General features: G+C 34.5%; 2 long non-coding RNA genes across 2 annotated transcripts in view; one reads left to right on the forward strand and one right to left on the reverse strand.

Annotated features, from left to right (window-relative positions):
* Positions 1–740: 740 nt before the first annotated feature.
* On the reverse strand, positions 741–23,958 carry LOC134732541 (uncharacterized). The gene is made up of 3 exons (XR_010115854.1): positions 23,585–23,958; positions 20,540–20,770; positions 741–2,427 (listed from the first exon to the last, which is right to left on the reverse strand). It is a non-coding gene; the product is annotated as an uncharacterized lncRNA (long non-coding RNA).
* LOC134732542 (uncharacterized) overlaps positions 23,926–25,438 on the forward strand; it is a 33,184-nt gene continuing 31,671 nt past the window's right edge. Inside the window, exon 1 of the long non-coding RNA XR_010115855.1 lies at positions 23,926–24,083. This is a non-coding gene — a long non-coding RNA (uncharacterized lncRNA). The remainder of the gene's footprint in view (positions 24,084–25,438) is intronic.

Consider the following 25,438-nt stretch of genomic DNA (forward strand, 5'->3'; position numbering starts at 1 on the left):
TCTACAATCTAACTGTTGGTGCTATAAGTTTTAGACTAAAAATTTGGCTACAGTGTGGACCAGTCTACTAAGTATATCCTTCCTCTATTTTCTCTCCAAACTCTAACATCAACATGTCACTTAGCTGTGAGCGTCTCTCACATAGATTTACTTCTACCCAACTTTAGAAGCAGGTGACATGATGTGCCCAATATAGTCTGTGGATTTTCTCCTTAAATATAACTAAACATTATTTGTTCAAGATAATGTCAGTTTTATTATTAAGGTAGTCAGGGAGCAAATCTCTAATGTGTTTACATGTCTTTCAAATAAAATCTAAGCTTCAAAATTGATATGATCATGTCTTTAAGACTGTATTTAAAAGAAGTCCAAAAAATTCAAAGAAACATACAAAGGAGATACAAAACAGATTCCTGAACATTTAAAATGGGATAAAGGGTAATCAGTCTGCTAACAGAGGTTTTAAATAAACCAGGTAATTTCTAATAATTTTAAATTAGATAATTTTTTTGGTTCAATTTAAAAACAAAATTTAGTTCAGTAAAATTTAGTAATCAATGTCAAAAACGTTTTGCAATGAAGTGGAATATGAAGCTTCCTCTATAGTAATGTGATAACCATTAATATGTCCTTCAGTCTATCAGACTTGTTTATAGTTTTATTGCTTGAAATAGAGATGATTAACATTTTGGTAGAATGAAGACTAAATCAAAATTAAGTGACAGAAGAGGCTTTTGACCTATGCTTCATAATTAGAATTTAATTTCTGTTTTATCATCAGAAATAATATCATTGTACAGAATAACATGCACTCCATTACAAACTGTTGGAAAATAGTTTATGAATCTAAGAATATTTAAAAGATTTAGAAACTTTAATAGTGTAGATACAAACTATCTATATAGGAAAATGTAAGAACACAATAAACCACATTGTGACTGAAGATTTTATGTGTGAAATAAGCAAAAAGGAACTATATGCCTGTTTGTCTTGATAATAGCATATCAGAAAAGTAGAGCCATTTTGTCATTTTAAATTCCATTTTCTTTAACTTTAATTGAGCTTCTGAATGCTGAACCAGCAAAAAATAATGTAAAACTTATATTAGCCAAAAAAATTGGCAACAAAAGTAAATCATTTGGAAACTCTATTTTGCAAACATCTTTACGCTTTGGAATTAGTCATGACAGCTTCCATTTTTATTCCATAAATGTATTCATTGGTAATCACCTTCTCTCTGTCTGGTAAATACAGCACTATTAAGAGAAAAAGAAATCGCTTAAGATTTTGACATGCTTATCATTCAACAGTGTATTTGTTATTTAGTTTTTTTGGAAAGTATATACAATATATTTTAATTCAACTAGCCCATCCTTATGTAACTGAAATCACTTTAAATATAGTTAGAGTTATGTATTATATATAGTTATAGTTAGTTACTTGGTTAACCTGTTAGAAAGTTATTCTAGACATGTGTGATGTGACATCAGCATTTCTAATAATACTACTAATAAAATCAATTATTATTACTATAAAATTTTATTAAATCCCTTATGATTTCTAAAGAACTCTAATGACAATATTATTTCTTTATTATAAATACAGATTTTCTGTCTCCCCATTAGGGTCATGGTTTTAGTAGTTACACAAGTGTTTATAATCCTTGGATATAATAGCAAAAATTAATCATGTGGCTAGAAATAAGAGGTTCAGGTGAGGTGAGATGGATTCCAAATAATGAACAAGGGACAGAAACAAATATTTATGTCAGAAAATATGCAAACATTGGGGAAAAAATGAAAAGCAGTACTTAAAATAGAGAAGACAGTAAAGAAAGATAAAAGTAGAAGGGCTGGGGAGATAGGTATTTAAGCATTTGAAAGAGAAAAGGAAATGGTATTCAAGATATAAAAGAAACTGAGAAAATAATTTAACTACTTTTCCTAACATAATGCATTTATATAACCTCATTTTTTTGTTTGTGTTTTTGTTTTTTGAAATTTACAGTTCATTAAGGAACTCGCAGTCACAGCTAGCTTCCTGTTTGAAGAAAAAGAAAACAGTCCCTTGTTCAAATATTATAATTCACCAAAATCTCACCATGTTTTTCATTTTTTCTCATATAAATTTATGTTAATTGTATGCCGCTTAAATGTGGTTTTACATATATACTCTCAGCAGCTCACTTTTAGAGCTACATTTATTTTCCCACAAATGAGTCTTTCAAATCTTCGATAAATGCTCTTTCAATATTTGATATGGTGGTATATATGCGGTTGCTGTCTTATCCCAGATTAAATGTTTATTTGAGACACTTCATTTAAAGTGTTTTCATTTTCTACTCATTTTAGTTGGAAAAGCAATCATGCAGGCTCATTGAAGCTATCTCTTCTCTGGCATTATAGTTCTTGTTAGCAGTGAAGTAACCTGAAGTGGGGGAGGAAATAAAGCAAAATGAGAAACACATGCAAACAAATTGTAGCTTCCATTCTTTACAATGGACATATTGCAAACATAAAAAAGGTTTAGCAATAATCTCTAGCTGTGCCAATTCATTTCACAAAAACCTATTCGTTCATTCATAACAACAAAATAATACAAAATGAATGTCACTGGGGGAAAATCCTTTATTTAATAACCGCATTGACAGCACGTGCATTTTCATTTTTTTGTACATTAGAACATGGGAACAAAAAGCTTTCATTATAAATAAGGAATTTGTGGTTTATATGTGAGAAAATGGCTGGATAGCAAAAAATATTTTTCTCACTGATTACAATTGCAGACAAAATGTCACAGAGTCTGTGTACAAACTGTACCACTTCATTTATTTTCTTTCCACTGATGTTTTTCAATATATTAGTATATGCCTCTATCATTTCCAATGCTCACAGCACAGGCATAATTTTACTCCTCTTTCTCCTATTGAAGATAAAACCTATGATTCCTTTACCTCCTTTTTTTTTCCCCTTGGTATTTAGGAAGTAAATGATTCATCTACAAGGGTGTAAACCAAAAGGTCTCAATCAATTTATCAGTTTATTTTGTCAAGGTTAAAAACACGCCTACCAGAAGAAATAAACACGAAATTACAGCAACAGTCTGGTCTGTGCATTTCTCCAAAGATAATTTTGAGGGCTTTGATATTTAAAGGGGAAAAGTTGCTGGCAGAGAAATAAGGAGGGTGTGGAAATCCACATGTTGGAAGAGAAAAGGAGCAGGTAGGGAAATAGTCAATTACGTATTCATCTAGCACTCAACAAACTAGCACTTGACATAAGATAAGGTGAACTTAGAGTAGCTACTTGGGGACATATTTAACCTTTAAATATTTAATCTGTAGCTTTCTGCTTAGGAACAAAAGGAAAGGCAGTTTCCTGCAAGACTCAGTTTTCACCTTATTATTATTTGCATAGTGAATTGTGGTCCCAAGATTTTGTTTTCTTTTTACAAAGGCATAGTCACAAATTCTGAACCAGCATATTTATTTCAGCTTGAGGTAAATTGAAAAACATGTATTTAGAACTTAAGGTAAGATCTCAGAGACTCTTTAGTTGTTGGAACACCAAACTTAACAAATAAAAATAGTGTGCCCAGTTGAAATTTGAAGTAGAGATAAACAGTATGTATCTTTTTAGGATGTGAAAGGAAAATAAATCTCGAGACCATAAACTCACCAAGCCAGAGGGAAAAGTGAATCTGGGAACTGGGTCACACAAATCTGCCTCCCATTTGGTTCCTAAATAAGATAGCTACGAAGATTTAAAAAAAAAACTACATAATTCCCTCACAATTTTCCCACAAGGAAATTCCATGTGGTCCTAAGATATTTACCCTAAAACAGTTCTGTTGAATTTAACCCTGGCAATATAAATTTATAGCTTATCTTCACAGGTGAGGGACAAAGAACAGAACTCAAAGTCATCCCTTTGCTCACCTGAGAAAAATGCGTATCCCATAGCTCCCTCTGCCCTATTCTTTATGTTATCTTATGTAAAAATGCAGATTCGCTGAACCAGACTAAGGCATAAATAACTACACCTCTACACACCTCTCACATGTAAATTGTGTATTTGGTAAAAGGCTGATCAAAGACACAAAAGAATGCAACAGTTTTTCTCTTATATACACACACCTTTTAAAAATTTATTCATCTCTTGCCGATATCCGCCCTTTTCCCTTTAAGTATTAAAGCCCTCAGGGCCGGGAGCGGTGGCTCACGCTTGTAATCCCAGCACTTTGGGAGGCCGAGGCGGGCGGATCACGAGGTCAGGAAATCGAGACCACGGTGAAACCCCGTTTCTACTAAAAATACAAAAAAATTAGCCGGGCGTGCTGGCGGGCGCCTGTAGTCCCAGCTACTCGGAGAGGCTGAGGCAGGAGAATGGCGTGAACCCGGGAGGCGGAGCTTGCAGTGAGCCGAGATTGCGCCACTGCGCTCCAGCCTGGGCGACAGAGCGAGACTCCGTCTCAAAAATAAAAAAAAAATAAAAAAATAAAGCCCTCAAAATCATCTTCCGCAAAAGGCACAGGCCTGTCTCCTGGGCATGTGTCCTTAACTTTGGCAGATAAACCTCCTAAAATGATTGAGACTCACTTCACTAATTTTCATGGATTTACAAGTATTTATATCCAATACCATGTTTGGAACATACATATACTAAAAAAACTAATTGTTGTTTATTTGACATTCAAATTTCACTGAGCTTTCTCTATTTTATCCGGCTACCCTATTTGGGAAAAACATTATGCTCTCAGCTGTAGAGCTTTACTTCCTAATTTTCCCTCTGTCATTTCAGCAGTAAGAAATACTAAATAATACAGTTTCTCCTCCATTATTGTGGTAAATTACTAAAGACTGCAATAAAAGAGAAAAATAATTAAAATTCATTAATTTAATCATCCTATGAAATTAAAAAATATTGAACCCATTCTCTTTATGTTTACTAAGTGAATTTGATTGAAGCAATATTCATTCCCTATTCATTAATACTGTTTATTATTTTATATCAGTTTAAATTTTGTGGTGCTATTTTGTGTACTTCAAGTCACAGATTGCTTCCCCAGAATACTATGTATATTGCCTGGCATTTATTTTGTAATTTGATAAGAAATTTTTTTGTTGTACATGAGTATCTGAGAAAGAATACTATTTCAACTTTTTCTCTACATTTCCTTCAATACTCTCTGGAGTAGGATGGAAGAGGAAGACAGAGGCAATGAGAGACAGAAGGCAAGGTTCCTTCTTGGTAACTTTTCTTTTAAACTTTCTTTCAATGCACAAACTTTTTTTTTTTAGAATATTCAAAGATTCTAATTCACCTCTATTTACATAAATCTCAAATAGAAGAATGTGCTAACCAATGTCTCTTACTTTTTTCACAGGTCTAACCCCCTTAGCAACTTGGTAACAAAGTGGTATGGAATGAATATAGAAATCTTTTATTTCATTTATTTATTTATTTTTATTTATTTATTTATTTATTTTTTGAGAGGAGTCTTGCTCTGTTGCCCAGGCTGGAGTGCAGTGGCGCTATCTCTGCTCACTGCAAGCTCTGCCTCCTGGGTTCACGCCATTCTCCTGCCTCAGCCTCCCGAGTAGCTGGGACTACAGGCGCCTGCCACCACGCCCGGCTAATTTTTTGTATTTTTAGTAGAGACAGGATTTCACCCTGTTAGCCAGGATGGTCTTGATCTCCTGACCTCATGATCCGCCTGCCTCGGCCTTCCAAAATGCTGGGATTACAGGTGTGAGCCACCATGCCCGGTGGAATGAATATAGAAGCCTTTGAGTTACTGTGGCTGACATTATCTATGGTCTTTAAAAGTAACACATGAATTTGGGGGTTAAATGGTACTTATATACTTATGTTAAAATAAACCAAAAGGTCTGCTCGCTTTATTGCTGGCTTTTCTTTTTATCTAATATATATTCCTATCAAATCTTAACTATCTACCCCAGTGTCTTTAAACTCCAGTAAAAGCATCTTTGAAATATAGAAGATATTGAAGCACTAATATTTTGTATCAATATTTCTTCAACTAAGATACAAAAAGTCAATATATACAAATATATATATATACACACACACATATGTAGATGTATATATATATTTACTTTTCACCAATTGCATGAGTGTGAATCTCTGTATGCACATTGCTTTAAGTTAATGCTGTCTGGGAGTATGAACTCCTTCCTTTTATCCTATAGAAACAGGTTCTTCTGAACCCCATATGTGAGAAACTGTATGTCACCTTGGCTTAATGAGCTCCTTCTAGTGCTCCTTTCTTTTTTTACCAAAATTACAGCATCTCCAATGGTGGGCTTCTTCGTATCTAGAGCTGGCATCAGTATTCTGTTTTGTTGTTGCAAATGCCTAGGAATGCCTGTTTATTATAAGTCACCTAGCATAAAAATCCTTGGAAATTATTGGTGCCCTGCCTATTTGACTTTTAGATATTTCCCTAGAGTGATGCAAAGAACAATAACACAAATCATAAAGATATTAATAATTATAATAGTAGAAATATGTCAAGCTTAACGGCTTAGACAATCACACTGTAAAAAGGTAGAGGATTTAATTAAGAGGAGAATTTCTTCTGGAGGCCTAGCCTGGTGTATTTCCCTTAAAATTGATATATTTGTCATAAGTTTGCCAAATGCTTCAAAATTCATAGCACAGCACATCATACGCTTAAAAGAGGAGTTTGAGAGCTATCCATTTTGCAGTGAGTAAACATTTAAAGAGTTTTCTAAAGTTTTTGGTTGATCCTACAAGATTTAACTTTACATTAGTAAATAAGTGTGTTAATTTTAGAAACACTTAAGATTAAGCATTTTAAATCATCCCCTTACTCATGACTTATCATTCATGACATATGAGATATCATGAATTTTCCTCCACAGTAACAACTTTCAAATGCAGTCTGGGAAAATAGTAATTTATAACATGATTTATTATGTTATGTCATCACCTTCAAATAATTTATGTGATTATGTTTATGTGGGGCAACATCCATCACATGTCAGTAATAATATAAATTTGAGCTATCCTTTGCATATTTGCCTTTATTTTTAGTTCTTGTTCATGCTTGGAGGGCTTTAAAGTAAAAATTCAAAAAGTTGGGACACATAAGTACTTTTTAAAAAATCTCACCCAAGCATGCGGAATCATTTTAATAGTCCAAGCAAATTCATTTAAATGAAGAAACATTTAAAAATGAATCATCTAATGTAAGTAGAGCTACTTACATTAATTCTTCTTAAAATGAAATGTTTTAAAGTTCATTTACTCCTAATAATGCAACAAAACAGTTTTCTTTTCTCAGTTTAATTAGCTGTTACTTCTAACAGCTATTTTAAAATACCCCACATTCTGCAAATCTTCATTATCTGAGCCTGAGATTGGCCAGGTGTGCCAAAATAAAATAAGATAAAATACACCTATATGTAAATTCTAGACCCAAATAAGTCAATATGTAAAATATCTTGTATCCAATGACTCATCTGAAGGAAATGAAAAAATTTGTCACCCCCAAGTGACAAAAAAATTAAGTTTGTCTTAGGAAAACAAAATATCTTTGGAAAAATACCAAACATAGACTATAATAATATCTGAGTGGATAATTTTACAAAAGTCTATATAATTTTTGTACTTTAAAAAACTATTTTATAGCATGTATTTATCTTTTTGAAAAACAAAATAAAGGAACTTTTCTCAGAACACCCTTTACCATAATGAATATTTGGATAACAGCCAGAAACACAGACCTAGAGTTCTAGGCCCACCTTTCCTTTTACTTGTACAGTAATCTTTAACAAGACATGTAACATGCTATGTGTTCAGTGCCCTTCTCCATGAAATGACATAACTATATTTCAAATCTGTAAAATATTTAAAGTCCTAAAAATATACAATTTGATAACTCAAAGTTGTCTTCCAGCTTTTCGTCTCTCTTTAACAAAATGAAAGTTCTAAATAACCTGTGAGATTTTTAATATTCTTAAAATTTGATCCTCTGAATGTTTAGAAGTTACTGGTTAATGATGTTATTAAATTTATTATATTAAGTAGATGAGTGTGTTAGGAACTCTTTGTCTCATATTTTTAAAATGTAATCAGTTCCAATTTTTAGTATGATAACACATCATTACAATCTAAATATAACCCTGTTCATAAGATTAACTAATATTATTAGTGAATTTTATATCAATGTATTATATGCCATAAGCATTGAAATGTGGGCTTTTTTGCACTTTGATATCATTGGAGTTAATAATCTGACTCTCCCTGAGAATTATCAGAGCTAGGGTATGAAAAGAGGATAAAACAAGGAAAATATAGACGAGGGAGAGGTAGATAAAGAAAGAAAGACAAAATAAACCATAATGTGTATTATAGGTAGTTTCAAAGCCTGAACCAAAACTAATCACTGTAAAATGAATTGTAAGCTTTCTTTGCCAACCCAGTTTGAACATTGTGATAAGATTAAAATCTTGGTAGACTTATATTGAATATTTTGATATAAAATAATTATGTAAATGTTCAGCATTATGGCTAACATAGGGAATTCAATTATTTTGTTTTTTTTACTACAAATCTGATTACAAACCTTATGAGTTGCATAAATGTTTAGTTTTATTTTCATTCAATTAGCATTAATACTTTCAATATTTAATTTTTTCATATTTTCTATTTTTACAGATCATTAAGTCCAACAAACTTATTTGTTTGGATGTATTAGGTAGGAAAAAGAATAGGATAGTGAGTAGGACTCTTGACAATAACCTCTACAAGCTTATAATATGGTATGACATGGGGAAAAGGGACTAAGGATAAAAACACTGTAGTATCTTGTAGGTTAATTTTTAAAAAATATACGGTAATTAAAACATGAATGAATATATCGCAGCAAGCAGCAAAAAAGAATAGCTCTAGCAAATAGGGAAGTAGGAAAAGCTAAAAAGTCATATTTGATCTGGGTCTTGAAAAATAAGTTTTAATTAGATTTCATGCATTTATTGATAAAGATAACCTATATAAATTAACTTTGAGTGTATTAAATGGCATCAATATTGTGAATTTATTAATACAAAATATTGGTTGAAATAGACTGTGAGCATGGGTTTTGCTTTCAAAACTGATTTGCATTTATTTTATACCTAAGAATCCTCTTTAAAATAATTGTGTTTAAAATATTATAACTGACTCTTTCTGAATTACTGTTGACACACATCTGCTTTTGTGTTTTTAGGCAGGAATCTGGGTTAAATGTACTTTGGGAAGTAGGTTCCGTATTGCCAACAAGTGAGATGTCTTCAAGCAGCACTAAGGGAGTTATTCTAGCAAAATTTATGCTCTAAATGTGTATAGAAATTGCTGTTTATCAGAAATTAATATACTCACGGATCCCTCTAAAATATGTAAAATATTAATGTTATATATGAAATTTATAGTTTAAACATAAAACTCAGGAAACAAAGTGCAATATCCACTCATTTCCATATGTAGTTCATTATACATGCATTATACTAGGACAATGAAACAGATGCTAAACCAGATTTCCTTCTCACACAAATACACAATAATATTGATTCATTCATCAACAATGTGATAAATATTCCAGACATGGTACTAGGTTGTGGACTTATTGTTGAAAATATAAAGGACAAGACCCTTAACTAACTCATGCTTAGGTTGTTATCTGAGATGGATACATGGTGAAGCTATACTGAATTTTGTTCATGAGATAATGAATCCCTAGGCAGTTTGGATCTATGTTTAGCATTTCATCTTTTAAGTAATTCAATGTCATAAAATCATAAAATCTTATAGAGCATGAATAGGGCATTTTAGGCCCCTGAATTTCTGGTATTTTTCTTTCTCTAAAGAAGAGAGCCCTTTCTCTAACGATTTAAAGAAAAGGAGATCATTAAAAGTAACAGATAGACAGAGGTAGTGCCCAAACACCTCAACCCATTGGTGGAGGTAAGGATAGTCTTATCTCAGAGACAGTGCCTTTTTCTCCTTTACCAAGGTATTAAGTAGTAGCCAGGTCAGGGAAGATCCATCTTTTCACATTTGGGGGTCTTTTAACTTTAGTACATTTCGGAGTTCCTTTCTTGGAATTTCTTATACTTAATTTTGATTAACCTGAATATGTAAGAATGAACCTGCAGTGATTTCCCACCACATATACAATAAAAGAGTAAGTAATTTTTCATTGACTTTTGAGCTCATTTTTCAAAATTTCAGCATCCCATCCCTATCCACACCCTACTTGGGCAGAACATCCCCCTTTACACCTGGAATAGAGAAATGGAAAATACAGACTGACTACAGATAGACTAGTTTCCAAGAAAGAACAAGTTAGAGAGACACATTACCAGTGCATGCACAGCATCTTCTGCTAAACCAATCAATCAGAAGAATAATTCCTATTGTTCCTGCCTGCCTAGGTCACATGGGGCACAGAGCAGAGGGCAGTAGGAAGCCAGGATCTCCCACTGCAGGCAGAAAACATTAGGAGTGGAAAAGTAGCTCCCCTCCCATCTCAGTAATGCCCATTTTGCCCATATGCAAGCTAGATGATCTGACATCCTACTATTCCGCCCCTCCAGCTACACTGAACTCCCAATTTTTGCTCCAAGACTGTAAGCATGTTCCCATTTCAGGAAACTCTAGTCTCACAACTTACAATGCCTTTTTTTTTTTTTTTTTTTTTTAAAGATTCCCTGAAGTTTGTGACCTTGTTTCATTTGGGTATCTTTTTAAATGGCAACTTATCTGACAGGCCTGCCCAGACCATCCTTTCTAAGACAGACTAATGCTTTATTTGATTCATAGACATTGTGACTATTTGACATTACAGAAAATCACTACATTACAGAAAATTATTACAATATGGAAAATAATTTTTATTATTTTCTATTTCCACAACTGGATCTTAAGTTTTGCAAGGATTCTGTTAAATACATTTCCTGCAGTGTCTGCTCCTCCTGTACAGTGACTAATAAATTGTAGATGTTCAATATTTGCTAAATAAAGAAAAAGAGTAAGTGGCCTCTTTATGTCTAATAGGGGAAATCACAAAATACTAGGTTTATTCTCCTTTGAAGCACACATAGATTTAAAATAATTACAAATCAAATAACTTCCGCAAAGCCAAGATTAGCAATGAGATTTAAGCTTTTTTTGTGGTATCAAGAAATTAATTTTAGCCATCTTGAATCAATTAAGATAGGCAGTTTTAATTTGCAAGTTATTTATAATACCTCCAAAAAACCCAAGTTTAATCATATATAATAAGTTAAGCAGATTGATTAGACAGATTTAGGTTTTTAAGTCAGACAGATTTGGGATAAAATCTCTATTTAATCACACAGTGTATGACCTCAGACAAATAGGATAGTTTTTTTTTCAAATCTTAAGACTTCATTTTGAGACAGGTAGTACTGATACAAAATGAATTGCTTATATATATTAAATTATTTATAGTATATAAAACATAATACACAGCATAAAGTAAATGCTTTACAAACAATAGTTACATAACAGCAACATTGCAAAACAATAATTATATGAAAACAATCTAAAATGTAATGTTTATATGCAATTGTGCAGAAGTATATCAATCAAATTATTGGTTGATATAAAAAAGTACTGAATCATCCCTGATGATCTACCTCAGTTGGAAACTGGAATGTCAATAGGAGTCAGGCAGGTAGCCTGTGAATGAAGCTGGATACAGGAGGACTGTGGTAGGCTGGAACTCATGCTTCATCTAAAGGCAGCAGCTGAAGCTCGTCTCTGGCCAATTGTTGCCCAGAGATAAAACTGGACCACTATTGTAGGTCTACTGTTGTTGCTTTTTCATTTTGTGTGGATTTTTTTTTTTTGAGAAATGTATGATTTTAAAATATTGACCACTCTGCATACCAAACAGCATACATCTTCCTCAAATTTTCCTATTTGAGGAAATAGGAGAAATAGTAGACATTGCATTTCCATGTATGAAGACTGAAATTGAGTGCATAAAGGTCATTAGGATTTAAACCTATTATAAGACCTGGCGCGGTGGCTCACGCTTGTAATCCCAGCACTTTGGGAGGCCGAGGCAGGCGGATCACGAGGTCAGGAGATCGAGACCGTGGTGAAACCTCGTCTCTACTAAAAAATACAAAAAATTAGCCAGGCGTGGTGGCGGGCGCCTGTAGTCCCAGCTACTCGGGAGGCTGAGGCAGGAGAATGGCGTGAACCCGGGAGGCGGAGCTTGCAGTGAGCCGAGATTGCGCCACTGCACTCCAGCCTGGGCGACAGAGCGAGACTCCGTCTCAAAACAAAACAAACAAACAAAAACAAACAAACAAACAAAAACAAACAAACAAAAAAAACCAACAACAACAAAAAAAACCTATTATAAACTGGATCCACTTATTACACTGGTATCAATGGTGGATCATATCTCTGTTGTTTCAATTTTACTGTAAGCATAGGCTAAGCAAGGATCATGTCTTGATCATGCTTGTATCATAGTACCTATTGCAATGGTAAGTCCATAGAAGCCATTATTCTAGTGTTATCACTGAATAAATCCTGACTGAAGGCCTGGACGTCTATACGATTATACCTGCAGTGGCTGGGAATAATTGCAGCCCTCAAAACAGTTAGTGAAATTCTTGGTCAGCACAACCAAGAGAGGGAGGATCATAAGAGACGAAGGGTAGAATCATTCAACTGAGAATGTCATGTATCATTTGTGTTTTCCCATGCTACTGGAATTCGAAGGTGAAAATGTTCTTTTTTGAAGAAGATGTCTTGGTTATTGCAAGACCTATAACATCTCTGACCTCTGTCCACTAAATGCCATCAAAGCATCCTGATCATTATGAGAAACAACAGTACATGTTGTGCCCCTGTTGAGAACCACAGAAAGTGGAGGGTATTAGTAAGAAGTGAGTAGAGTCATTGGCTGATGTAGTATGGAAACAGAACAATGCTTCTCTTTGACTCCACTGCAATTGGAGTCAAAGATCTAAGCTTTCTGAATCCCACTCACATTAAGTAGAGAGTTCCAGAGTAAAGACTTGGTTCAGTCATGGTCCATTAAAGGAAGAACAATTCAAAATGTAGTCTTTCAAGGAAAGCAAATTTTAAATATAAAAAATATCAACTTGAGATATCTGATCTAAATGGCTAAAGACAGATCAATTTCAGAGCAGCCCAAGAGTGCAAAATCATGAGAGAATAAGCTTGAAAGAAAAGTAAGGAAGAAATACTTGGTAAAATTGCTTAACAATATCCACCTCCTACCTTTATCTCTTTAAGCTATTTGTATTTAATTAAGTTAAGGAGCTACCATTAATTAGAATGGCAGAGACAAAGGAATTATTCTTTCTCAATCCCTGTGTCTGTAACAGCACCTAGAATTTAGTAAAGTAAGTATTACACATATAAATAAATATTCTTTGCACCAATGAGTGAACAAAGCAGCAGTCAAATCACTATTGAAATCAGAGAGGTGAATTCCTTCTTGACTCTCTTCTTCACACATTCACCCTTTGATGCCACCCAATCCGTTAATAAATTCTTTAAAAGGAAAGGTATGCAAATTCAATATATTTTAACATACTGATATAGTAGTTTTCCTTTCCCTTTCTTGTTTTTTTTTTTCTTTTCTGCTCTATTTTCCTTCACTGCAGTAAATGCGATATACATTTTGGAGAACTGAGGAAGGCCAAGACTAATAACTTTCTCATTTCTTGTGTTTCATTTCTTCTTCAGTTGCTAATGCCATGAAATTTTTTTGTTTTTACCTTTTTGTTTTAATGGATTATTGATTTGCTTTTTAGAGAGTTTATTATGACAAACAAAGGGCACTTGATGAGAAAAGTGATATGAAGGACTTGAAGGAGAGAGAAACAGAAGTTAGTAGGCCTCTGGATATATTAGAATTGGAGAATATAGCCTGGAGGTGCCAGTCACGTGCTTCAAAAAGGACCATTGATAAAAGCACTGTTTAAATATATTGGGGCATTGTTGAATCAGGCTTTCTTCTATTGCTTGCATAGAAAACTCTAGTCCACCTGCTGTCTGTAAGGGTAAAACTCCACCATGGCACCCTGCTGACCTTCAGCACATCTGAATAGGCCACATAGGTAAAGGCTTGAGCCACTGCTAATTTGAATCTTGGAAGGATGTCTTGTGATCATGTTCCAAGAAAAACACAACAGGAGGGTAGGCTTGCAAAGATCTGGTGAGGCATTTTCTCACTTACTTCCGTTATCTCCCACTGCAGGCTATCATAGACAATTTTCTGTACCTCCTAGGTTCTGATGAGGTATGGGGCTTCCAGCATTGCCTCGCTCATATTAGAGTTGTAGAATATAAAACCACTTAGTTGCAGTCTAAAAATGGCTCCACAGCAAAAGGGTACTCTCCAGTTTGCAATGTAGTCATCTAGGCTCTGTTGTTTTGTTTCAGTGTTATCATTTTTGGTGACTGAAACAAAAATCAGGAGGAGCAGGCTTTTTTTGCTTATTCTTCTCTTCTCTGGGGTTTTTTCATTGTAAAATTTTAAATTCTATTGTTGGCTTATTTTATCTGTTCTAGTTGAGTTCATCAGGTCTTGGCCTTGCTTTGTCTTTTATGTGTGAGCTGAGACACTATCCAATGATCATGCAAGGAGATAACTCTGAAACATCTGTACTAAGAATTCTGACCAGTAAATCATTCAGAGAACCCCATGCCAAGTCTTTCTGCACCACGATTCTTGTTCCTCACTGTATCAGGCAACCCTAGAAACATTGCACTCCACAATACCTCTAAGAAAACTCCCTAACTTCTAAGAAAACTAGGTGATCCACAGACATACAGAGCACTGATTGAGAGGAGCATGCCTGTTACTGAACTTGTTCTCAAGTTGAGAGAAGAGGTAGGTTAATGAAGAGTGGAAACTTGCTTCTCTGCTAAACTCTATTTCTAAATACATGTTGATTTTATTCTCATGTCTACAAATCCACTGTTGAGAAACAGGACTAGCTGGATTTCCTAGGCCAAGTAAGAATCCCTAAGCCTAGCTGGGAAGGCGACCGCATCTACCTTTAAACACGGGGCTTGCAACTTAGCTCACACCCGACCAATCAGGTAGTAAAGAGAGCTCACTAAAATGCCAGTTAGGCAAAAACAGGAGGTAAAGAAATAGCCAATTATCTATTTCCTGAGAGCACAGCAGGAGGGACAATGACCAGGATATAAACTCAGGCATTCTAGCTGGCAATGGCTACCCTCTTTGGGTCCCCTCCCTTTGAATGGGAGCTCTGTTTTCACTCTATTAAATCTTGCAACTGCACTCTCTTCTGGTCCGTGTTTGTTACGGCTCGAGCTGAGCTTTCCCTTGCTGTCCACCACTGCTGTTTGCTGCCATCGCAGACCCGCCACTGACTTCGGTTCCTCCAGATCCGGCAGGGTGTCTGCTGTGCTCCTGATCCAGGGAGGCGCCCATTGCCGCTCCCGATCAGGCTAAAGGTTTGCCATCATTCCTGCACAGCTAAGTGCCCACGTTCATCCTAATCCAGCTAAACACTAGTCACTGGGTTCTACAGTTCTCTTCCATGACCCAGGGCTTCTAATAGAACTATAACACTCACTTCATGGCCCCAGATTCCATTCCTTGGAATCCCTGAGGCTAAGAACCCCAAGTCAGAGAACACGAGGCTTGCCACCATCTTGGAAGCTGCCTGCCACCATTTTGGAAGTGGCCCACCACCATCTTGGGAGCTCTGGGAGCAAGGACCCCCAGTAACACTGTCACCAAATTGGACAACTAGAATAAAAACTAAAATAAAGATTCTTTAGCAAGCAGCCAGAAAACAAGAAATAGATAAAAGAAAACAAAACAAAAACATTCTGATGGCAGAAAAAGTAAACCTTTTCATAAATTTGGTAAATGTTTTGCTGTCTCTTAATTTATGAATGGGAAAAGATAAAAGAACTTGGCTGGATGTGGTGGCTCACCTTTGTAATCCCAGCACTTTGGGAGGCCAAGGCAGGTGGATCATTTGAGGTCAGGAGTTCGAGACCAGCCTGGCCAACAAAGCAAAAACGTGTCTCTACTAAAAATACAAAAGACTAGCCTGGCATGGTGGTGCACACCTGTAATCACAGTTACTAGGGAGGCTGAGACAGGAGAATCACTTGAACCCAGGAGGTAGAGGTTGCAGTGAGCAGAGATCACACCATTGCACTCCAGCCTGGGCAATACGACAAGACTCCATCTCAAAAACAAAAACAAAAAAAAAAACAATAAAAAGAAAAGATAAAGAACTAAAAGTAGTGCTTGTCACACACATCCGTGTGAAGAGACCACCAAACAGGCTTTGTGTGAGCAATAAAGCTTTTTAATCACCTGGGTGCAGGCGGGCTGAGTCTGAAAAGAGAGTCAGCGAAGGGAGATAGGGGTGGGGCTGTTTTATAGGATTTGGGTAGGTAGCAGAAAATTACAGTCAAAGGGGGTTTTTCTCTTAGGGGCAGGGGCAGGGGTCACAAGGTGCTCAGTGGGGGAGCTTCTGAGCCAGGAGAAGGAATTTCACAAGGTAATGTCATCAGTTAAGGCAGAAACAGGCCATTTTCACTTCTTTTGTGATTCTTCAGTTACTTCAGGCCATCTGGATATATATACCTGCAGGTCACAGGGGATATGATGGCTTAGGCTCAGAGGCCTGACAGTGCTAGGAATTGGGTCATCAAGAAGTGCAAGTCACAAGAAAGTGCATTAATGATTATTGAGTACATTATTAATTCCCTATCAGATTGGGAAGTTCCAGATAGTGATGACCCAATGAGATAAAATTAGTTACAAAAAGTAGATGAATTGGCCCAATAAATAATTTTAAAAATGAAAATAATTAAAAACAATTAATTAGAAAAAATATTTCAATTTACATTGTTTTTATTATAGAGCAACATAACAAATGCTCAATAAAATAATCCAATCAAATAGATTTCAGTCAGCTAGAATCCTGTAAAAAAAGTAAATGGAAATTTGATTAACAGGTAAATGGAAATATTTAACATTGCAGCCAAATAACATTTTTGTAGGTATTTTTAAGTGAATGACAGTATAAAATGACTTTAGATTCTATTGGTTATATTTGTTAAAAGAATGGTTTAATTTTGTAATGTCAATGGTCTAGTTTTAAAATGTCATAATTTATAATATAGTAAAAATTGCTCTTTTAGCAACACACATTTCTGATAAAAATATTTGAAATACAATTTTAAAATATGCAAAGCAGTATATCATTTTTCAAAACATTTTGGAAAAGTTTTGAAAAAATGAAAATGTACTAACCATTGTTGTTAAATATAGGTTTATGTGAAGGGCTGGGCAGAATTATTTGCATAGTATAGACTCCAGATCAATCTTTCAGATGTTGATCAACCACTCCAGGAATGAGAATTACAGATTTAGGCCCTATAGTTGTTAAGTAAACAAATGCACACACACACACACACACACACACACACCCCTTTGTCAGTATAAATGTATTTTCAAAGCACGGTACAGACACTATAGCAGATCTTCATATGACTGACAATATGATTCTTCTACAATATAAATCTGACCTTATCAATCACCTGATTCAAACCACCCAGTGACTTTCTACGTTCCTGAGAATAAAACGTAAATTTCTTAATGTGGTCTGTAAGGCACTCCATGATTTCCTCTCATTACCTTTTCAAAATTATTTCAAATTATTCTCTTCTTTAATGTATTGCAGATACAGTCTTGTGTGGATTACAGACAGGAATATATTCAGAGAAATGTGTTGTTAGATGATTTTGACACTGTGGGAGCATCATAGAGTATATTTACACAAATCTAGATGGCATAGACTACTATACACCTCAGCTATATGGTATAGCCTATTGTTCCTAAGCCACAAACATATATAGAATGTTACTGTACTAAATACTGTAGGCAGTTGTAACAAAATGATATTTGTATATCTAAACCTGTCTAAATGTAAAAAGGTACAGTAAAAATATACTATACTATTATATTAATAGTATATTATATTAATAAACACATTTTTATTAATAAATTAATAAATATAATAATAAACTATATTAATAAATAAATTTTAATATATGATATATTATAATATGTATTATAATAAATATAATAAAATATGTGATATTAATATTATACTATAATATTATATCATACTATAGTGGGACCACTATTATATGTAGCGTGTCATTAACCTAAACATCTGGCTCATGACTGTAAATAGTTAGCTTTAAACTCCTATACAACCCAACTCTTGTTCATTTTAGACCTTTACATTTGCTGTTTCATTTCTTTTTTTTTAGGTTGCTCCAAATTCATTGTGTTTTTAAGTTTTATTTTAATTTCAATGGTTTTTGAGGAACAGGTAGTTTTGGTTCCATGGATAAGTTCTTTAGTGATGCTTTCTATATTTTGGTGCACCTGTCACCCAAACAGTGTACACTGAATCAAATATGTAGTCGTTTCTCCCTCATCTCACTCCTACCCTTTCCCCATAGAGTTCCCCAAAGTTGATTATATCATTCTTATGCATCTGTGTTCTCATGTGCTATTTGGATTTCCGTTCCTGAGTTACTTAGAATTAATGGCCTCCAACTCCATCCAAGTTGCTGCAATGGCCTATTCCCCTTTCTTTACATTACTGGCTTTTCTTTATTCTTTGATTCTTATTTTAATCATGTTTTTCTCTTCTCTGACTTCTGTCTACCTTCATTTCTCTAAGAAGGCTTTCCCTCCCTCACCCTGCTAATCTCTACCTTAGCATTTTCTATTTTTAATCGAGGTATTTATAACAATTTTTAATGACATACTTTTTTGTCACTGGCTTACATGCTCTTTATTTGTTCATCTGAGTTGCATCAAAGTTTATAAGAGGACAGAGTATGCTTGTTTCATTCATCAACATATACTCATAATATTGCCTCATGTCTGAAGCTCTTTAATGTGTCTGGAAAGTAAACACATTTGTGGTGTTTCATAGTTTTTCGTGTCAGCAGTAATAATCTGTCCCTCTGGCAGTCACATTGTAAAGCCAACGTTTGTGCTTAAGGAAATGCTAATCCTACGCCTTCTGGATATTGCATTAAAATAATAATGTCTAGTATATATTGTGTTATAGTCTCCTAAAGAATTAATTTTTCACATATAACTGAGTTAGCAATATGGGCACATAAATTTTAAACCACCTGTTATATCAATCTAATCATTTCTTGCCATCTTGATTTTCTTCATCTTGCCTCAATTTGGCACCTAGTTTTTTTGATAATAAGTGGATATATTTCCAAAATGCTCACTATATAGCAAAATATTTCATTTGTAATTTATGTATATTATTTAACTCTTTATGACACTTCACTGGAGTAGTCATTATCATCTCTGTTTTATCAATGAGGATATTGAGGCATAGAGAAGTAAAATAGCTTACCAAAGAATAAACACTGAGATTTCAATCCATGTTTATATGCTAAAGGGCTACTACTGAAACCTTGATAAGAATTTATTAAACATTTAGTTTTACTTTCAACTTTAGAGAAAATTTATGTCACTTCAAAACATGTGAGCATAGTAAAACAAAGACTCCTTAACATGATAGAATTTTTCAAAACAGCCTCAAAATACAGATCTATTTTATTGCTGGAGGCACCATGCTTAAAATAAAAAGTGTGATTTTTTAACAGAGTAAAAGTTGATTTTTTTAAATGGCAGAAAAATATTCTAGCAATCTGCCAGAAAGAAATGAAGAGTAAAGAAGATACAGAACTGAAAATAACTGAAAACAAGAAAACAAACAAAGAACAAAATGCCTCTTGTAAAGATCATGGAGGGTTTAGGTTATCTGGAAAGAAAGAACGTGCATGCCATACTTTATTTTTCATTTTGTTTTGCTTCTTTGTTCAAGGTTAGAAATGTGAAATCCAGTAGATTACAAGTTACAGTCTACATAGCCTACATGACAAGCACAAAATACTGTGGAAATCTTCTATTTTTTTGTTACTATTTTATCCTGACTTTAAAACATGTCTGATAACCAAATTATAAAACTGATTAGAAATCATTACTGTAACTTCATTTATAGTGTTTTTGATGTTTGCTAGATATGAGAAGAAAACATATTTAACTCAATTATGGTTTTCTTTATAATTATGATTATCTAGATTCCTCAATTTTATATGAAAATCTGTATAATTATAGAAAATAAAAAACTGCATAATTTAGCTTTAACGTTAAAAACCCTCCTCCTACCTTTACTAGTTTAGAAAGAAACCTCAGGCTTTGAAATTAATATGAGCAAATCCCATCAGCAGAGGGCAGAAGAGATGACAATCTCCATGTGAAATAGAAAACTGCTTTTCATTAAGTAAAACTATGCACAATTTTAAGCCTTGTTTTTCAGCAGTCTGTATTCTAATACACATTAAAAAAGAGTGCTGCCAGCAAGGGAAACAAACAAACAAAAAATACTCACCAGAAATTCATAGTGAAAGAAGCGACTATCACAGAAGATATTTTCCCATTTTATAGAGACAAAAGTCTGGATAACAGCTGTATATGCTCTTTCTCTGCAAGTCCAAGGACACTTGAATGATCCTTTTAATTCCAGAGCCAAGTAGTTTTTATGAGCTTTTATAAGATTCAGAGCCAACAAAGATACGGTCTCAAGATGATTATTTTTATAGTTTCCTTTCTTCCTTCTTTCCTAATATCAATCAAACAAATTATGTGGGTTTTAGACACATGTACTAAAATGTTCTTAGTAGTGGTCACATCTGTTCTGTTCTATACAGAGAAACTTAGTTATTTGATATATTCTTTAGTATCCTTTATATCTGCTTCTCATTATTTGATTTACAGAGGATTTTTGATGTTTGCACTCTATTATTTCTAATTGGCAGTGGTCTTGTGTAAAACTATGCATATGATTATTATATACCTTATATTCATAAGGAGGTTGTATTCACATGAGTAAATCACATGTATCCCCAGCTTTTATTCTATTTTTCTGACCCCATTTAGAACAAAATCCCACAGAAATATTGCATTATTCTCCTCACTCTTTTCCCTCTTTCTTGAATTTAGATAATGGCTAGCATGAATATTATAACTGAAAGATTATCAAGTCAGAGGGTGACTACATTAGTCATATATTTTTTTTTCCATTTTCTTAAATCAGTTAACTAAGACTACATACCACCTGGCTTCCATAGCACCACTATTAATGGCCATACCATCTCTCAGTCACTAATAAATGTCAAGAGAGTCCTTTATTCTCATATTATATCCCATTACCACTTCTTTGATCTTCTCACATCTGCTGCAAGAGTCCATACAGGCCTCTGGGTCTAAGAGTGCTTTCGACAAGGCATATGTCCCAATACCACTACACTTACATCTCATTAGAATGTTCAACTTTAAGATCACCAAATCTCATCTCGTTTTGTTCTTTCTTCTAAGTTATTTCAATAACCACAAGAAGTCTAAGACTCAGGTCACCTCTCATCTCACGTAGTCAAACCCCCATAAGGCTCTGCCTTTTCTCTTTATGACGCCATTGACTTCCTGTCTTAAACTCTAAACTCTTTATACCATGCTTATTGGGACTGATAATCAATTATCTGCAAAATCACCTCTATTCTGAACTTTTGTCCTAAATGTCTTCTTTGGCTTCTTAGTCTAACTTGAAAATGGCTCTCTCCTGGGAACACACGTTCTCTTTCTGCCCTCAGAACTCTTAGCTACTTTCTCTTCACACATTTCACACAGTTGGGCCAAGAAATATGCTAAGTGTTCTTCACACTGCTTTCTGATACTGTTTTTTTTTTTTTTTCTCTTTCTCTGTTAGGCACTTCCAACTTTAAGTCATGTGATAGCACACCATAGTACCCACAGAAATGTTGCATCATTATTTCATAGTACTCAATATGCCTGATTGTTATAAACTCCCTAGGTTAATTGCCTTCACTCAGTTGATATTCTATCTTCTAACTCTCTGTTACTCTCTAATATTACTCCTATTGTAAGTACACATAATTTTAATAACAACTTTTTTCTTCCAAAGCCCTTGACTTTCCATTTTTTGACTTCATAGATTTCAATAATTTTGTGCTCCTCCTAGCATTAGCCACTTAATCCCATAGTTGTAATATAGAATCTCTAATCACAGCAACCCTCTCATTATTATAATCTCAATATCTTTCTAGTCTATCCCCAGAGTACAGCAATTAGCTAATTGTTATATTTCTCTTCTCAACAAGAGCCTAAAATTAGCTTAGATCACTTGTTTTCACAAATTATAACCCTCTTCATTTCTACATTTTCATCTTATATAGATTAAATTATCTGTTACAGCATTATAATCAGTCCTTTGTATATAGCTTTAATTCTCATACCTTCTATTTCTTCCTAGTCTTTTGAGAAAACCCTAATCTTGTTTCAGTGATGTCTCTACCCACTGTGATTCTATAACTAGATAATGATACAAAGCACAAAAAGTCTAACCGTCTTACTGCAAATCTGTGGTTACTAAAGTGACCATTAATTGCTGCCCAGTCATTATATCAGTGTTTCATAATCTATTCATTATTCTACTCTTCTAGAAGACAATTACATTTTCTCCTCTCCCCTCAAGTTTGTTAAACACCTCCCACTTTTCCCATTGCCTCATTTATGCCTTATCACACTTTCTCTTTTACTGGCTTCCATTGCCTTTTTATTGAGGAAAATATCCACCTCTCTGTCAGCATGACTAACCATATTCTCTTCCTTTCTTTCTCCAACTAAAGGTGAGCAATCTCTGTTCCTTCCTGGGGCTATCCTGTCTCCTTATGCACTGAACCTATCCTCTCTTTCCTATTCAGTATTACTCTGGCAATTCAATCTCTCTCTCTTGCTTTTTCACTCTCTCCCTTAATATTTTTCTTCATTTAATGGTATTATTCCCTGCAACATGCAACTGCAGTAATTTATCTCAGTTAAAACACACACATAAACACACATATATTAGTATCTATAAAAGCTAAGCATTACCAAGCCCAAAGGCCAATTCTTAGCCCTCATCTTGCATAACCATTGGATAACTATTTTCCTCTTAAACGCTTCGTTTATTTAACGTATATTTTGTTTGTTTGTTTGTTTTGAGATGGAGTTTCGCTCTGCCACCCAGGCTGGAGTGCAGTGGTGCAATCTAGGCTCACTGCAACCTCTGCCTCCCAGGTTCAAGCAATTCTCCCTGCCTCAGCTTCTGGAGCTGCTGAGATTACAGGTGCCCACCACGCCCGGATAATTTTTTGTATTTTTTTTAGTATAGACGGGGTTTTGCCATATTGGCCAGGCTGGTCTTGAACACCTGACCTCAAGTGATCCACCCTCCTAGGCCTCTCAAAGTGCTGGGATTACAGGCATGAGCCACCGTGCCTGGCCTTATATTTTTAATATAGAAGAATGTGCTTTTTATGACCACATAGTGGTGGTCATGTGATGTCAGTAAAATACGACAGAATAAACTTTTGCTTACCTGAAAATTTGCCTCTTGTAGGATATCTGTTCAAGGCTGAGAAAAAGAAACTGAAAATCTATTAATAGCATGGTTGAAACCAAGGGGGAGCAGGGCCTTCTGATTCCAACATAAACAGAAATAATAATATTTAAATATAGAACGAAGAAAGGAAGGAGGTAGGCAGAGAGAGAGAGAGATGGAAAGGCAAGAAGGAGAGAAGTAGGGAAAGTGGGAAAGGACAAAGAACAGCAATTGCTAATAGATACGGTTTCACTCAAATCTCATCTGAAATTGTAATCTCCACGTGTTGAAGGAGGGAGGTGATCAGATCATAGGAGCAGTTTCCCCCATGCTGTTCTTGTGGTAGTGAGTGAGTTCTCACGAGATCTGATGGTTTTGTTTGTGTCGGAAAGTTCCTCCTTCACTCTTCTCTCTCCTGCCACCTTGAGGAGAACATGCCTACTTCCCCGTCTGCCATGATTCTGTTTCCTGAGGCTTCCCCCAACCATGCAAAACTGTGAGTCAACTGAATCTCTTTCCTTTATAAATTACTCAGTCTCAGGTAGTACCTTTATGGCAATGTGAAAACAGACTAATACATTAAATTATTAGGGCATTTTCCTATATTCTAGTTCATTCTAAACTTCAACTAGAAGTCTACGTTTAATGTGGCCCAGGGTTTTAAATGATGGATAAAATGGGCTTTCATCTTACATATTTAAAGTATACAATTTCAATTTTTGAAGTATCAGTGCTCTTTATATGACATAAACAACCTATCAATGGGTTCACAATCCCTAGTAGAATACTTGTAAAGAGTGACTCAAGTATTTGGCAGAGATAAGTTGAAGTAAACCAAGCTGCATGGGTCCTGACACACAAGGCCTGCCACAGGAACACTCAGCCCCAATTCGGTATAGTTTTGTATTGACTTGACTACTCTGTAAGTAATTTCAAAAGATACAGGAAATGTTGGTTATTGCATTAGTATTAATGTCATATACGCTCTATCAGGAAAATGATAAGCCATAAATGAGGCTAAATTATGAGCAATAGTTACACAGTTAATTTGTTATTTGTTAATAACACAGATAGGAATGTTACATCTTCGTTATTGTCAGGAGCAGCATTCACCATGCTCCCTCATATGTAAGGCAATTATGAACGAGCAATTCAAGGTCTAGTGTAATAATTGTATACAGTTTCTTAGTGAAGAGTTATAACCATTATCTAGTAGGACCTAAAAACTGTAATGTTTTTTAATGTTTGTATTTTGAATAAAAGCTTATTTTAACTTATTAGCCTACTAATGATGCACTCTATTTAGCTTCAACAACCAGCCAGTAAATTTCCATTCCTAAGGTGGTTCCAAGATGTTATGATGAAACAGGCCATAATTTGTTAAAAAATAGTTAGCTCTTTTCATGTACATGGAATGTTATAATAATGTTTCCTTAATGTGCTTTTATCATTGCTTCATAGATTTGATTATCAATCTGATGAATATTACCTATTTTCTACAAAGAAGGAGTGGAAAGGTCTGTAAGATCCAAAATATATTATAAAATAACTAGAGCAGTGCAGTGAGAGAAATAACAAATTAATTAGATAAGCATAAATCATATATTTTTAAGCTTATTTGGAATCAATTTACATTATTAATCAGGTGCTTTCTTATTTCTCTTTTATTATCTTGTCTTTTAAGAACTTTTTTTTGTTATGTGGCAAAAATTCTGTCTTGTAGGTATTGACCCATCTTTTTACATATGGAATACTCTTTTAAATATGAAATAATCATAATTTCTCATTCAAACTTGGTGTTTCAAAAATGAGATAATCAAAAACAACATAAAAAATTTTCTTGAAAAAGCT

The sequence above is a fragment of the Symphalangus syndactylus genome, chromosome 15 (genome assembly GCF_028878055.3).
Source record: "Symphalangus syndactylus isolate Jambi chromosome 15, NHGRI_mSymSyn1-v2.1_pri, whole genome shotgun sequence".
NCBI lineage: Eukaryota > Metazoa > Chordata > Mammalia > Primates > Hylobatidae > Symphalangus > Symphalangus syndactylus.